Source organism: Cervus elaphus, chromosome 23, assembly GCF_910594005.1.
Source record: "Cervus elaphus chromosome 23, mCerEla1.1, whole genome shotgun sequence".
Classification (NCBI taxonomy): domain Eukaryota; kingdom Metazoa; phylum Chordata; class Mammalia; order Artiodactyla; family Cervidae; genus Cervus; species Cervus elaphus.
Window position 1 is genome coordinate 46,292,665 of NC_057837.1, and position 16,712 is coordinate 46,309,376.

Sequence of the window (16,712 nt, forward strand, 5' to 3'; positions counted from 1 at the left end):
AAAATTCATCTTCCCTGGAGGCCCTCAGGCCTTCTCCCCCTGAGGGCTGGCACCTGTGGACAACAACTCTGCCCCATCCTCCTGGACTCTGTTTCCAGAGCCAGAGCTTTGGCCCTATTGTTCCTCCTGAGGGAGGGCTGTGGAACATCCTGGGAAATGCAGTCCTCCTCTCTGACTGCTTTTTGGCCACATGTGCTCATGGAATATTTGTAATGAATTGAAACCCTCCATTTTATCACCATATTTTTTATTATCATGAGGAATTTAAAAACATATTCAAAAGTAGGGAGAAGAGTTTCATGAGCCCCCATGTATCCATCACCAGCTTTCAACAATTTTCAACACACTAGCTTGTCCCATTATTTCTTATGTACTCCTTTAGATGGTCTGGAATCAAATGCTAGATATACATAATACAGTGTCATTCATAAATACTTCAGTGTATATCTCTAAGGGCTTCCCTGGTGGCTCAGATGGTAAAGAATCTGCCTGCAATGTAGGAGACCCAGATTTGGGTGGGGAAGATCCCCTGGAGAAGGGAATGGTTACCCACTCCAGTATACTTGCCTGGAGAATTCCCTGGACAGAGCCTGGTGGGCTACAGTCCATGGGATTGCAAAGAGTCAGACAAGACTGAGCACTAAACAACAACAAATATATCTCTAAAGCAAAACTCTCTGCTTGATGAGCCTCATTTCTACAGGCAAGTTGCAAACACTTACATATCCCACATCTAGTTCACCAATTAAGGTTCTGTTGTATTCTCTTTCTGTGTAAGTGTGTATTCCACTGAACTATTTGACAGAAACTTGCAGATGTCTTGATCCCTTACCTCTAAATACATCAGTTTATATCTTCTAAGATCAAAGACGTCTTCTTACTGAGCCATAAAACAATTTACAAATAAATCCAATTTGGAAAATTGAACCTTGATTGTAAGATTGGAAGACTTCATATTGAGATTCTAATTATGATCTCTATAGTAAATTTTATTCTGATTAAGGATCTAGTCTTGGATCATACATTACATTTAGTTGCCATGTCTCCTTAGTCTCCTTAAATTTTGAAAAGTTCCTCAACCATTCACTGCCTTTTATGGCCACACCGTGAGGCTTGTGGGATCTTAGTTTCTGGATCAGGGGTTGAACCCTAGCTTTCCACCACAAAAGTGCCAAGTCCTAACCAGGGACTGCCAGGGAAGTCCTCGGCCTTCATATTTTTGAAGAGTGACAGTTTTGTAGAATGTCCTCAGTTTGAGTTTGTGATTATCCATCATGGTTAGTTTGTGGCTTGACTGGAACATGACATAACGAAAATCATGTGATGTCAGCAGGGCACCATTATGGGAGATGCCAACTTTCACCCCTCAGTTAAGATGGGGTCCATCATTTTTATCCACTGTTCAGTTCAGTTCAGTTCAGTCACTCAGTCATGTCCGACTCTTTGCGACCCCATGAACCACAGCATGCCAGGCCTCCCTGTCCATCACCAACTCCCAGAGTTTACTCAAACTCATGTCCATTGAGTTGGTGATGCCATCCAACCATCTCATCCTCTGTCGTCCCCTTCTCCTCCTGCCCTCAATCTTTCCCAGCATCAGGGTCTTTTCAGATGAATCAGCCCTTCACATCAGGTGACCAAAGTATTGGAGTTTCAGCTTCAACATTAGTCCTACCAATGAACACCCAGGACTGATCTCCTTTAGGATGGACTGGTTGGATCTCCTTGTAGTCCAAGGGACTCTCAAGAGTCTTCTCCTCCTGCCCCTGCCGGGGTGCTCTAGGTGCAGCGCGGAAACCCTCTGCACCCGTGCGAACATGGCGCTGCAAGAGGTGTGGAGCCTGCGGGCCGAGGTCAGCAGCCTTTGCGCCATCTCCGCACCCAGCGCGCCCAGCTCGCTGCGGGCCTGGGGTCTGCGGGCAGGTGCTGTCTGGGCGCTGCGCACCGGCCCTGCTCTGCTGTCGGTGCAGAAATTCACAGAAAAACACGAATGGGTAACAACAGACAACGGTGTTGGAACAGTGGGAATCAGCAATTTTGCACAGGAAGCTTTGGGAGATGTTGTTTACTGTAGTCTGCCTGAAGTTGGGACAAAGTTGAACAAACAAAAGGAGTTTGGTGCTTTGGAAAGTGTGAAAGCTGCTATTCTCCTCTATCAGGAGAAGTAACTGGAATTAATAAAGCTCTAGCAGAAAATCCAGGACTTGTCAACAAGTCTTGTTATGAAGATGGTTGGCTGATCAAGATGACATTCAGTAACCCTTCAGAACTAGAAGAACTAATGAGTGAAGAAGCAAATGAGAAATACATAAAATCTATTGAGGAATGAAAATGGAACCCCTAAATAAACTACTTTGAAACAACTTAATCTAGCATAGTTGTCTTAAATTAGTGGTGGATGGATATTAAAAAAGCAACTTTTAGCAAAAGAAACTACTTGTAACAGTGTTTCCTGAAGAAAATACCCCTTAACTTTCTAATGCCTTCAGATAAACACTGTGCATCTTTTCCACAGCATCCTGTGATTTTTAGGCTAGGCTCCAGTTATAATATTCAGAATTCCTGAAACTATCTCTGGTAAAACTAATTACAAAAATTATGTAATTCAAGGATAACATGGTTATCTTATACCTTATATGACATTGTAACTTGCTTACAGCTATCCTTGGATTTGGGTCAAAATGATCTTCCCACTAGAAATAACTGCCAGTGTAGAAAAGTTTGTTAGTTGTATAGTGTCCAGTGAAGAACATTACTGTCTTAATTTTGCAATATACTGTGTTTGCTGGTGCTATTTTTATACAGTGAAGCAACAGCCTTGCAGGAGAATAAACAATTTAATAATAAAATAATCAACTTCTTAATCATGTAAAAAAAAAAAAAGAGTCTTCTCCAACACCACAGTTCAAAAGCATCAATGCTTTGGTGCTCAGCTTTCTTTATAGTCCAACTCTCACATCCATACATGACCACTGGAAAAACCATAGCCTTGACTAGACGGACCTTTGTTGGCAAAGTAATGTCTCCGCTTTTTAATATGCTGTCTAGGTTGGTCATAACTTTCCTTCCAAGGAGTAAGCGTCTTTTAATTTCATGGCTGCAATCACCATCTGCAGTGATTTTGGAGCCCCCCAAAATAGTCAGCCACTGTTTCCCCATCTATTTGCCATGAAGTGATGGGACCGGATGCCATGATCTTAGTTTTCTGAATGTTGAGCTTTAAGCCAACTTTTTCACTCTCCTCCTTCACTTTCATCAAGAGGCTCTTTAGTTCTTCTTCACTTTTTGCCATAGGTGTGGTGTCATCTGCATATCTGAGGTTATTGATATTTCTCCCAGCAATCTTGATTCCAGCTTGTGCTTCTTCCAGACCAGCATTTCTCATGATGTACTCTGCATATAAGTTAAATAAGCAAGGTGACAATATACAGCCTTGATGTACTCCTTTACCTATTTGGAACCAGTCTGTTGTTCCATGTCCAGTTCTAACTGTTGCTTCCTGACCTGCAGACAGGTTTCTCAAGAGGCAGGTCAAGTGGTCTGGTATTCCCATCTCTTTCAGAATTTTCCACAGTTTATTGTGATCCACATAGTCAAAGGCTTTGGCATAGTCAATAAAGCAGAAATAGATGTTTTTCTGGAACTCTCTTGCTTTTTCCATGATCCAACGGATGTTGGCAATTTGATCTCTGGTTCCTCTGCTTTTTCTAAAACCAGCTTGAGCAGCTGGAAGTTCACAATTCATGTATTGCTGAAGCCAAGCTTGGAGAATTTTGAGCATTACTTTACTAGCATGTGAGATGAGTGCAATTGTGTGGTAGTTTGAGCATTCTTTGGCATTGCCTTTCTTTGGAATTGGAACGAAAACTGACCTTCTCCAGTCCTGTGGCCTCTGCTGAGTTTTCCAAATTTGCTGACATACTGAGTGCAGCACTTTCACAGCATCATCTTTTAGGATTTGAAATAGCTCAACTGGGATTCCATCACCTCCACTAGCTTTGTTCGTAGTGATGCTTCCTAAGGCCCACTTGACTTCACATTCCAGGATGTCTGGCTCTAGGTGAGTGATCACACCATCGTGATTAATGCCTTTTCCCCCTTTGAAATCAATAACCAATAAGCAACTAAAAAGCTGTGAAATGGCATACACAGCTTTTCACTCAACAATTTTTACTCACTTTTATCATTCACTGATGATTCTTGCCAGAATAAATGCTATCATAGTTGCAACATGGTAATTTAAAACATAATTCCTTCTCCATTCATTAGTCAGCCTTTTACTGTAAGGAACAGCTTTCCCTTTTTCTTCCTCATCTCTATTACTTTTTTTACTTACATATTTATTTCTATTTAGTAAGAACTCATGCAATCTTTTATTTCCCAATGCATTCTAATGTGTTACTGTCATGTTCAGATTGATACTTCCATCTAATTTGACTAAGTTAGTTCCTTATTGCATTTCTACTTGGATGACTTTTTGGGGCCAGAGATTCTCTGTGAACTTAAAACCTTTTACAAGCCCCCTCTTGCCTCCTAATAAAAATCTTGACTCACTACCAAATTCAAACATCCTAAGCATTTAGAAGACCCTTGGGGTTCTTACCATGCTTACCCCTCCAGCCTCCCATGCCTTCCACCCACCTTACCAGAGTGGTTTCATGCTCTGTCATGTTCAAATATGTTCTCCCTCCCTGCTGGAAGGTGTGTTGACAGCCCCTCCACTGTGGTCTCTTTGGCCTTGTTCTACTTATCTCTTTATGTGATTCCTTCCCAAGCTGGCTTCAGACCCTCCTGTGTGCTTGCTACCTGGGCAATCTGTGCACATACCATGGTAATCCTTACTCCTCTTTATCCCTTGCTATCTGTTCATCTGTCTTCTGGTTGGTGCTGCCCTGGGCCATCTCCCCAGCACTTGGCACAGACCTTGAGTTAGAGCAGCGATGTGGTGTGGGCTACCAGGGCCCAGGAGGGAAATCAATTTTCTGGAAGGAAAAAATACAAATGGTTGACACTTGTGTAACTTGAAAAATAAGCCAGACTTTAGCAGAAGTGGAAGAAGAAGGACACCAAAAGACCAAAGTGCTCATGAATGAAGACACTCCACTCAAAACTTCGTGAACAGCAAACACTCTGGAACTAGTGCTCCTCGCTTTGTTCTGTTCCCTAATAGGACTTAGCACATTTGGGTGATTGCACACTGGTCTTTCAGTAAATGGTAGGGTCATACAGTATAAAGCCTGTGTGTCATTCACATTCAGACCCAGAGATTACCCCCAAGGCCTTCAAAAAAGCCTGTTAAAGAATGTGATTTGAAGGTTACGGTATCTAACCCTAGGGGCAAGAAAACAATACACGAGGGGACTGAGAGCTAGCTTGTGAAGGGTCTGCTAGCCCATGAAAGATAATTTGGACTTCACCCTCTGGGGCAACCAAGAAGTCTGGACTCAGAGGGGGATGGTTTTAAAGGAAATGTAAGCCGGCATGGTGAATGGTGGGTAAGCAGAGACCAGCAGTGAGGCTACTAAAACTAATTGGGAGAGAAGTAACAGCAGGCAAAACCACCAAAAGCGGGAAAAGGAAACAGCTTTTGGATAGAATACGTAGAACTTGTAACTGTTTTAGATGAGAAGTAGGATTTTAAAAATTGATTTTATCTTTCTAAGTAGAAATGCCATAAAAATTCACTGTGGTATATATAACCTCACACCCTAAGGTGAAAACGGGTGCTTCTTTTGAAGTACAGGTTAAGATAATCACACAGGAAAAAAAAAAAGCCAGTTTTGATTGTTTGGGAAGGATCACACAACATTAATGGAAAGTAAGAGACGTCATCTTAATATAAAGCATTCTCCTATCCTTTAGTCTCTTTTGTACGGGAATTTATCTGTGCATCAAAATTTCTGCCAGACGCAGACACAGGCAGACAAAATGGAGGTGTAACTTGCCAAATCCGGAGGGTTCCCAGGCTTTCAAAGGAGGACCACATCACCGCGCCTAGGGATGACTTCCTGGGCCCCAGTCTGCGAGGTCCCATGTAGAGGTCCTTCAGAAGGGCTCTACAACGTAGGCAACAGGTTCTCTTGGAAAGTGAAAGCCAAAGGTGACTTTCTCTCCCTGAAATATGTATTGACACAGGCTTTGAATCTTAGAGGAACTTTGTCTTACGTGATTATCTTAGGGACATTGCCACAAGTAGCACTAGTGAAACGGCAAGTTTCTCAAAGAGGGGGTGTGACAACGTATCCCAAAGCAGAAAGTCAGCGCCCAGCACCGGTGTCGATAGGTGATCTTCCCAGTCCTGACGTCGAAGTCCGAGGCGCGCCTTGGGGGCGTCTAGCAGAGCTAAGAGGCGCCGGTGCACGAGTGAGGCTGGACCGGGGACCCTGAGCAGGCTTCAGGCCGCATGCATGTCTGCACAAAGCATGGCCAGGCACTGCAGGCACGCCGGCAATCAGGCTTAAAACCCATGAACACACTTTGTTTCCCCTCCCCTCAGAACGGGTCGGGTGGGTGGCACAAGCTCGGGTTTGGGAAGACGTCTCCAGTCTTCGGCATTTTCTCTGAAAGCGCGGGGAACGTAGCCGGCTGACGGGCAGTGGGCGGGCACCGCCTTCTCCTTCTCCAGAGAGCGCTTTGGGGTCTTTCCTGACCCAATCACCGCACAGCCATACAGTCTCGGGGCGGAGTCTGATCTCGGTGAGAGGGTCAGGAACCGGGGTCCGGGGCCTAGGGGAACTTGGGTCGCGGCCCTCTGCTGACGGGAGCGGGGGCGGGCTCAGGGCCCTACGGTGACTGGCTTCGGCAGTTAGGGTTCCTGAGTGAAAGAGGCGGAGTCAGGGACTCCAGCTGAGGCGCCTCCTTCAGCTTGAGGTCAGGGGCCGAGCTGACGGCTTGCGCGGGCTGGGGCGGGGGCTACGTGCGCGGGGCGGGCCTGCGTGCGCGCCCCCACCAATCACAGGCGCCACCGGCAGGGGCACGCGCGCCGGGAGGCCTTGAGGAGGGGGCGGACCCGGCGCCGCGCGAGGCCAATCGAGACGTCGTGTCGACATGACGTAAGGGCGCCGAGCGCCAGTCGGCGGACCCAGTGGGGAGTAGCGGGCGCGCGAGCGCGAGGGGAGGGACTTCCGGCGGGTCCCGGAAGCGGGAGCTGTGTGTTCTCATGCGAACGGGAAGGAGCGTTGGGGCGCTGGAGTCGCGAGGTTGAGACCTTTTCGGCCTGAAACGGGAAGGAGCCGCTGCTGTCCCGCCGCCAGCCCGCGCCGCTCCGACCCCCGCCGCTCGTCCGGGCCGGCCGCGCCCCTGCTCCCGCCCCTCCCTCACAGCCCGTCCGCGTGTGGCGCGGTCGCCGGGCACCGGGGCTGCGGCGGTCGGCGGCCGGGCGGCGGCGGCGGCGGCGGCGCTGACAGGTGAGCGCGGCGGCGGGCGGGCTGCTCTTCCCCGCTTACGCTCCCGCCGCGCCGCGCCCGGCCGCCGCCTCGGACCCGCGCCGCGCCCGCCTGTCACGGGCCGCCATCTTCCCGGAGGACGCGGCCGGGCAGGGCCGGGCTGGCGCAGCCGGGCCGGGGCGCGGGCCGAGGGGCCTGAGTGCGCGCCGGGGCCGGGTCGGGGCGGCGGTTAGGGCTGGGTCCAGGCAGGGCCGTGCCGCGGTCCTGGGAGCCGGGGCAGGGTCCGGGCAGCGTAGCCGTCCAGCCCGCACTGCGGCGGCCTCGCCCTGCCCTCCGCCCGGGCCCGGGATCGCGGCCGGCCGGGCGGGGAGGGCCCGGGTCCCTCGGACCAGGAAGTGGAATCCTGTTGCTCTGGGTGTGCTTGGGACGCGCCCACTCTCTGAGAGGCTTGAGCACACGCACAGTCTGGAAGAAATGGGAAAAAATTCTAAAGATGCCCTGTGCTCGAGGAAGGGGCAGATCAGGAGTCTCTCACCACCTGCTTCTCAGTCGTGTCCAATCAGAACGTCAAACTTAAGACTTGTTCAGACTTCACTGTAATTTTGTATTGCAACTTTCCGTGCAGGTCATCTTGCTTTCCCCCTCATTTCTACGTAAAATGGTCTTTAATTTAGGCTGAGTTGAAACTTGAGAAGATTTTCTGTAGGGTAGCTATCCTGTGCGTTCGAGACCCTCTGCCTGGCTGCGCTGTAACTTGCCCTAAATGTTAAGTGGAAGCTTAAAGTTTTGGAGAACTGAAGGAACGCGAAGATTTCCCTGAATTGTGCAGGGAAATGAGTTTCTGTCAGGGTTTTTAAAAAAGATAATACCAACGTGAAGACGAATGTTGTAAACATTGAAGTTTATTTCTCCTTTTTAAAGTTTTTCTTGTGATACTTATCTGGTCTCTTTTTTTGTGTTAAGTATATAAAATGCTTTTGAATTAGGTTCTGAGTTGTAGTTTGCAAAGACCACAGTGGGGAAGAGTGATGTTCATTTCTGTGGAGGTCAGTACGTGCAGTGTGCAATTTGCATACTTTCCCACCTACCTGGCTCCTTCTAATTTACTGTTGGGGTAGTTTACAGAAATTGAAATGGTTGTGGCTTGTCAGTTTTTCTCTGTATTTAATATTCTGCAAGACAGTTTTGTAATCAGGCTATATGAAACCGCTTGATAGAACTTTGCTTGAGTTGCTATGGTGGAATACTTTCTCAAAGGCATCAGATTAGCAAGTTTATTAATCAACCATACATTTGATTTGTGTACTTCGCTTTGAAACTTACACTTAGAAATACATTTCATCCTGTGTTTTGAAAACTTGATGAGTTGACTTTTTAAGGTGAAAAAATGGGTGTGTGAAGAGAGAGAGACATGGTTTCTTATTGATTAGAAGTTACCCTTTGGGTGCTTCACTCTCTTCATATCTGAAAGAGGGATAGTAATAATAACAGCTTGATAGGGCTATTTGTAACATGTTGATGTTGGTTGTTTTTAATATTTTGTTGTATTGTTAAGTTCTTATTTAGAATTTGGAAATGGTGTTTACCTTATTACTATTGTCAATATTCTTTTGGTGACTAACAATTTTAATTTATTAACATAATTTTTTGTTTTTTAGTTTATCACAGGCATTTGGGCAGAGAAAGCAAGTTCTGAGGACAGGATATTTATTTGGAGAAAGGAATATTTGAGTAATAGCTAGGGAGAATGGATGATAGTTTGAGTACAGAAATTTCTTGGCATTCATTTTTATGTGTTTTGTTGAAGAATAGCTGGAATTAAATGGCAGCACCTTTAGGGAAAATTTGGATTTTATTTAATGTTCCTAGGGATTCTACTTCTAAAAAATTGAGGTTTGGAGAATTTATTCATACTAATACGGTTTTCACAGATAAGCACAAATTTTCATAAATGCATGTTTAAAATCTGTGGAAAGATACACTTTTTTTTCTCTATTTATTTTTATTCGTTGGAGGCTAATTACTTTACAATATTGTAGTGGTTTTTGCCATACATGGACATGAAACACTTGTTTTTAATGAAGCAACCTTCATATATCATAAAGTAATTCTAAAATACATACTGAAGTGCAAGATGGGAACATCATGTTTTTAATGGTAGTAACAATAAACAATGCCTTAAAGTAGCCCCACTACTCTACATAGATTTCAACAATCTTACAGATTTTTACAGTGATAGAGCTGCAGTTGATGTTACCCACCAAGAAGTGGCCAACAAACTCCTTTCACCATTATTACAAAGTGTCCTGCTGGAGTTAATACTTTCTATAGTAAAAACTAGGATTTTAATCTAGGTCTTCTAATTTAAGTAACTTGTATTATCTTTATGATGGTTCCTTGAGGTTGCAAAAAGCTCTATAAATATATTTAAATCTCATTTGCTTTCATCCTAATGTGTAAGGCACAAGTTTCAAATTGGGTTCATGCTTGTACTCTGTTGCAGAGTTCTCCCATATTTAAGGATTTTTTTTCAGATTGGTAAATGCAAGAAAATCACATGTATTGTGATTCCTCCTATGAGACCATTGATTCAGCTTTTCTGATGAAGAGAAGAAAACAAGCAGTAAAGCTGTGTTTATTAAAAGTACATTGTTAAACAGACACTGCTGCAGGGTTGGGTCACTTATGCTGTTTTTGTAAAACTTTATTCCTTTAAAGAGTTCTCCTTTTTCTGTAAGAGCTAATTTTAGAGCACAGTAAAGGAGGCACAGCCTTCTGAGAGGGTTAAACTCACCAGACCAGATTTTAATTTAGTTCAGTTTGAACTTTTTGCTCCTAATTGTTGCACTTGTGATATGTTTGGAGCTACTCTACTTCCGAAGTTATCTTGATTGCAGAATGAATTTCTTTATTAGAATGTGGAATTGTAAGGTAGATAACCATTAGGTTCTCTTACTAAAAGGGGGAGAATAATTCCAACATGGAAATGTTTTTTTCTTCATGTTCTAACACTTCTTTTTCCCATGTGTAAATGTCTTCCTTATGGTCAGGCAAAATGATTGACTCAGCTTGTTTCTCCTTCCTTCTCACCCTCCTTGCCCACAGAGCCCTGTACCTTTTGTCACTTCAGTGCCTTTATAAACTCTTTGGCCATATTTTCTAGTGAGGCTGTCGTGGCACCTTTGTACTCAGGAAGGGTTGCAGGTGAGTGGTGCCTGTTATGCCTTCTGTCATGGTCTGGTTCCCTCTTCACTGACAGCCCTGTCTCCCTGCTGTAGCGAGACCTGGGCCACATAGTGCATTCTGTAACATGCAGAGCACTTCCTATTTAGCTTAAGTTCAGTCAAGTCTTCACTGAAAATGTTCTTTATGAAATATGACATGCAAAAGTTTTGGCTCAAAAACTGATAAATTAGGGTGGTATTTATTTGTGGGATAAAAATAAAATGCTTGTTTTACTTGCACACACCATTTTTGTCACGCTGTAGCCAGAGATTGCTTTAAAGGCATATCCTGAAGCTTTAAAGGCCTTTTTGAAAACTCCTTAGTGACTGTCCCCCACCTAACTAAGATGTACCCAGGGGCCTTGCCACCTTGGCTTTCTCCTTGCCGGCTGGACCACCTTTTGTTGGCCTGTGCTGACCACAGCCCTTCCCTCAAACCTTGGCGTTGTCTTTGCTGTCTGTAGTTTCTTTGCCTGCCGTTGAAGGTCTTTTTTCTTTTAACTTCGCTCCTTAACCCATCTTTATAAAGGTATTTCAGGAATCCTTGCCTTAATTTTTAAGGTTGTGCTGAGCACTTTTCTGTTTCCGTAGCACTGCAAGGCATCATCGATTAATTCACATAGGCTCCTTGTGGGCGAGATCCTTTTATGTCCCTAACCTCTGCCCAGCCCAGGACCACATACATTACAGATGTTGTAAGCTTTGTTTTACTGGAGGGATAAGACACTTCCTACTTCAGTTTTAGAAGAATTTTTTGCATGCTTTCTTGAACAAACAGGAAAATCTTTACTCGAAAAGAATTCAATAGAAAATGCATAAAACATCATACTTAACAAAATGTTAACAGATTTGATAGCTATATGCAACGCATACAGTATTGTAGGTGGAATGATTTAACTAGGTGATCTCTTGAGGATATTCTTTCTCAGTCTTTATAAAACTGTGTACCTTTTGAGAACAAATTTCTTTATTTTGCTTTAAATTAAATTATATCAGCCCAAAACAAAGCAGTTACAATAATGAAAATGTATTACTGAGTGGATTTTTCCATTTTTTTATTCTCTGTGGAGAATCATTGCTTCAGGACCTGGTGCAAAGCAGGACTGCTGAGAGGAAAGGCTTCATTCATTCCTTCTTTGATCAACCAGACATTAGCAGTACAAAGATGAATGATACCAGAGCTTTTCTCTAAGGCTTTTGGTCTAGAAGGAAGTAATACCGTGAATTGTTTTACTTGAAGTGAAATAGACCTGCATTTGGACTCTTAAAGCTTTTGTACGTGAATCTTGTTGAGGACTCTGCACCACATATTTCCTTGAGCAGCCCCATCAGGACAGTCATTTGTATTTTGCATGGAGGGTAGCAGACACCCCTCATCCCCCTTTCCTGCTTTGTTTTTGTTTGTATCACTTAGTACCTAGTTATAATATGTCTTGTAATTTCTGTATTCCATGTACCTTCTGTCTTCTTGTACTTCAGTGTAAACTCTGCAGTCGAAGGTTTGTGTCTCTTCTGTTCATTGCTGTGAACCCAGACCTTAGCACATGGTGTCCACTAAATAATTGATGAGTAAATACCACGGTTGTACTGGTGAACAAAAAGGGATAAGCAGTCCTCACTGTGAGGCAGAGAGACAGTCAGTCATGTTGTGCTACGAGGTCATCATGTAGCCTCGAACAGTGAAGAGGGGGACGCCTTCCCGGCAGAGCGTAAGGGTGCAGAGGCTGAGCTCAGAACTCCTTTGGAGAGGCTGCCCCTGGGGGAGGTGAGTGAGGCAGCAGGGGGTCCTGGGTGTCTGGAGCTCCTGGCATGGGTGAGAACTGTGCTCTCTCTCCTAAGAACAGTGGGGTGCAGTCAGGGGGCTTTAAACTGGAGAATTGTGTGACCAGGATTGCCTCTTTTAAGTGGTCCTGCTTTACTGAGAGTTGTGTCCACAGGGAGGGATGGCTGCACGTAGACTAGTATTACTTGGCCCCAGGGTGGCAAGCCCTCTTGCTTTCACTTGTGTTTATCACAGTGGAACAGTCCAAGCCCTGGTCTAAATGAAGAATATGTTGCTTAGAATCCCTTTCACTTGTATTGCAGATAATCGTGTGTGTGTAAAAGATACTTTAACAATATGCCTTAAGTCTGCTAGCGTTTCTCACTTGTTTAAAGTATATTTGTTATTTCAGCTTTTATTAAGGCAGACTAATTAACAGATTCCTTTTTTAGAAACATCTCTGAAAAATGAGAACATTTTATTTTCAGATTTTGAAAAGCTTTGTTTTATTGTCAGGCTCGAAAATGCAGTGATTAAAAGCATAGTGACCGGTTGGATATAGATGTACATGTTGCTTCAGTAGTGGTTATTTTTTTCTTAGTATATTAAACATTCCCTTTTCAAATATTTTTTAAATGATCAAGTTCTTTAAAACCTCTAAGTACTTTATACTTTCTGAACATTTTCATTTGTTGATTACTTATGTCTCTGTATTTTGTTGTTGAGATTTTACCGTCTGTGTAATGTTTTGCGGTGTGCAGTTGACCCTTGGACAACACGGGTTGGGGCGCCAGTGCTCTGTGCAGTTGAAAATCAGAGTAGAACTTTCCGGTTGGTTCTCTGTATCTGTGGTTCCACTTCTGTGGACTCAACCAACCTTGGGTCATGCAGTACTGTAGTGTACATTTATTGAAAAAAAAATCCATGTGAAAGTGGATCTGAATAGTTCAAGCCTGTGTTGTTAAGGGTCACCTTTGTGTGTGTGTGTGTATGTTATAAACACTGCATGTAGCATGTACTGTAATCCATTGCAGGCTGGCTTCTCACAGCTCCCATGGTCAGGGAATGCCAGCAACCTTTAAAAGCAGACTTGAAGTCCTTGTGAAGAGAGCTGCCTTTTAAACATCTGGACAGGCAAAAGCATGTTATCTTTGCTTGTACTTTTTAGAAGGTGAAAAGATTCAAGCAGCTGATTATCATTTAGTGCAGAAGCTCAGTGTGGAAACCCTTTGGGGTAAACTTTCCCTGGTACTATTGTAAGGTCCTTATTTCATTTGAGTTTTATCTGTATCTCCAGTGATACTTCCTGTCAGACTAGAATGCTATTTCCAGTTTCCCTTCGTAGGTCACTTGGAGTACAGACCGTTGCACAAATGAGTAACTATGAATCAGCAGTATTTGCTTCTTCACACCTTAAACATCTAGGGAGGGGAAGGGCAGTCAGTGAAGACAGAAAGATGCAGTGAGTGTAAGCAGCTCCTAGTACTTGGTCCCTGTGCATGTGGCCCTTAGTTTTTCATAGCTCTTCCCATTTCTTTGTATACATTGATGAGTTTTCCTACATTCTGCTGGAATCATTATCTTTCAGGGCTCAGTGCAGGAGAGTTAACCTAACCATGAAAGGACCGGAAGTAGAAAATAGGATCATCAAATAAAACTACAGAAGCATTCAGGCACACAGGATTTGAAAACCTGTGACCTGGGGAAACTTCCAGTTAAAAGTGAAGTGTTTCCCTGCAAAAGAGTGCGTTGGGATCCTAAATGACATAACTTTTACTTTTTTAAATTAATTTTTATTGGAGTATGGTTGCTTTACAGGGTTTCCTTTGTGGCTCAGCTGGTAAAGAATCTGCCTACAATGAGGGAGACCTGGGTTTGATCCCTGATTGGGAAGATTCCCCTGGAGAAGGAAAAGGGTACCCACTCCAGTGTTCTGGTCTGGAGAATCCCATGGACTCTACAGTGTTGTACAGTCCATGGACAATGGACTATGCAGTGTTGTACAGTTGTCCAATGTCCAACTGTATAATGTTGTGCTAATTTCTACTGTATAGTTGAATGAGTCAGCCATATGTATACAGATATTCCCTCCCTTTTGGACTTCTTACCCTGAAAGACCATAACGTTTGGTATTTTCTGTCATGGACACTCTTAGCATACTGTTCCTTTGACCTTTAGGATGTCAAGAGTATGGTTTTTATTGTGGAGGCTTTTAATCTTTTAACCTAAAGTGTTTCATGAAATCACAAGATTATAGGTCAAGATAAAAACTCTATAGGGCAGGTGTTTTCCCAAAGTCACTGTATGGCCACAAATCACATTATAGGGATGCCCTCTTGTCTGTGGGGAACACTTTCAAAGACCCCTGGTGGATACCTAAAGCTGTGAGTAATGCCATAACCTGTATATATACTGTTTTTTCCTATAAGTACATACCTAGGGTAAAGTTTAGTTTATAGATGAGGCACAGTAAGAGATTAACAATAATTAATAAAAAATATGACAATTATAACCATGTACCAAAATAAAAATTATGTGTGATCTCAAAATGCTTTATACAAATTTAATGTCTTTTCCATCTTTGCTAGTCATTTTTCAAGCACTGTGGCTATAACTTTTGTACTTTGAGGTGCAACAAAAAAACTAGCACAAATTTCTTTTTCCTTCACAGTTTCACAGTGTTCCTACTGTAGATATTAACCTCAGCATACAATTTTTTTTCCTTTACTAAGTGAGAAACTTTTACCTTTTTACTTAAAGAAAGCACTTTACAGCTTCTGTTTGGCATTTCTCAATTGCTAGCATCATGACTCTTGCGCTTTGGTTGTTGTTGTTCAGTTGCTTAGTTGTATCTGACTCTTTGTGACCCCATGGATTGCATGCCAGGCTTCCCAGTCCTTCATCATTTCTCACAAGCTGTTCAAACTCATGTCCATTGAGTCGATGATGCCATCCAGCCGTTGCCCTTTGGGGCAGTTATTAAATAAGAGTCCCTTGAACTCCAGCGCTGTCACACTGTGATAGCTGATCTGATGACCAGCCGGCAGCAGAGTGACTAACAGGCGGGATACGCTGCACACAGGTATGAGTCACATCCAGGCGGGACAGTGCAGGATCGGGTACCGTGCAAGATCAGGTCGCGCTCTGCAGACGTGCACCATTGAAAACTTACGAATTGTTTTCCTGGGATTTTCCATTCGATGTTTCTGGACCACGGTTGACCCTGGGTGACCAAAAGCATGGAATGCAAACTGTGGACCTGGTGAGACTCCTGAGCTAGCTAGGTAATATTCTGAATGGGGCAAATGAAAGCTGGATCATTAACTTCCAGTTTACAGTTTGGGGTGGAGTGTGGTTAGGCTTATTGATAATTGGTGAAGAATAAATGTTGCTGTTCAGTCGCTAAGTCGTGTCTGGCTCTTTGTGACCCCACGGTCTGCAGCACACCAGGCTTCCCTGTCCTCCACTGCCCCCCAGAGTTTGTTCAAGTTCATGTCCATTGAGTCGGTGATGCTATCTAACCGTCTTGTCCTATGCCACCACCCTTTTCTTGCCTTCAGTCTTTTCCAGCATCAAGATTTTTTCCAATGAGTTGGCTCTTCAAATCACATGGCCACAGTATTGGAGCTTCAGCATCAGTCCTTCTAGTGAATATTCAGGGTTCATTTCCCTTAAGATTGATTGGTTTGATCTCCTTGCAGTCCCAGGGACCCTGAAGAGTCTTCCTTCTTCAGCACCACAATTTGAAAACATCAGTTCTATGTCACTCAGCCTTCTTTATGGTGTAATTCTCATATCCGTACATGACTACTGGAAAAACCATATCTTTGACTCTGTGAACCTTTGTGGGCAAAGTGATGTCTCTGGTTTTTAATATGCTATCTAGGTTTGTCATAGCTTTCGTTCCAAGGAGCAAGTGTCTGTTTGTACCAAGTGTTTAATAATAATTACCAATACACATAAAGCAGCCTTAATTCAGTTACATGGAGTAGTTTGTTTTTTGTTAATGTCGTTGTTACCTGCCTGTAATTACAAGATTGAGGGGAAGCTTTAATCCTTTTTTACTATTCATGTAATGTTTGGTGTGGATGAAATAACACTTTGAAGTAAGTCATTTTCTGAGACTTTGCGTTTTGGTCTACATTATTTTATTAACTGAGATTTGATAATAGCCTCTGAAAACAACTTCCAAAAGAAAAAAAGTGTAGTATTGTGGTTATTTTCTTAGGATGTTAGAGCTCTAAAGATACAGAGACGAAAGCCCACAGAAGTAAAATTGGGAGTACAGATGGTTGGCTGGTGGCAGAGTGAGGGCTGTGACTCTGGTCTCCTCTCTAAGCT

The 16,712-nt window shown here is 43.6% G+C and overlaps 1 protein-coding gene and 1 pseudogene across 1 annotated transcript in view; both read left to right on the forward strand.

Moving 5' to 3' along the window:
• Positions 1-1,685: 1,685 nt before the first annotated feature.
• LOC122681923 lies at positions 1,686-2,329 on the forward strand (annotated as a pseudogene).
• Positions 2,330-7,128: 4,799 nt separating this feature from the next.
• The window catches only part of LARP4B (La ribonucleoprotein 4B), a 77,077-nt gene continuing 67,493 nt past the window's right edge, over positions 7,129-16,712 (forward strand). Inside the window, exon 1 of the mRNA XM_043883178.1 lies at positions 7,129-7,406. The gene's annotated coding sequence lies outside the window, so the exon portion shown is untranslated. The remainder of the gene's footprint in view (positions 7,407-16,712) is intronic.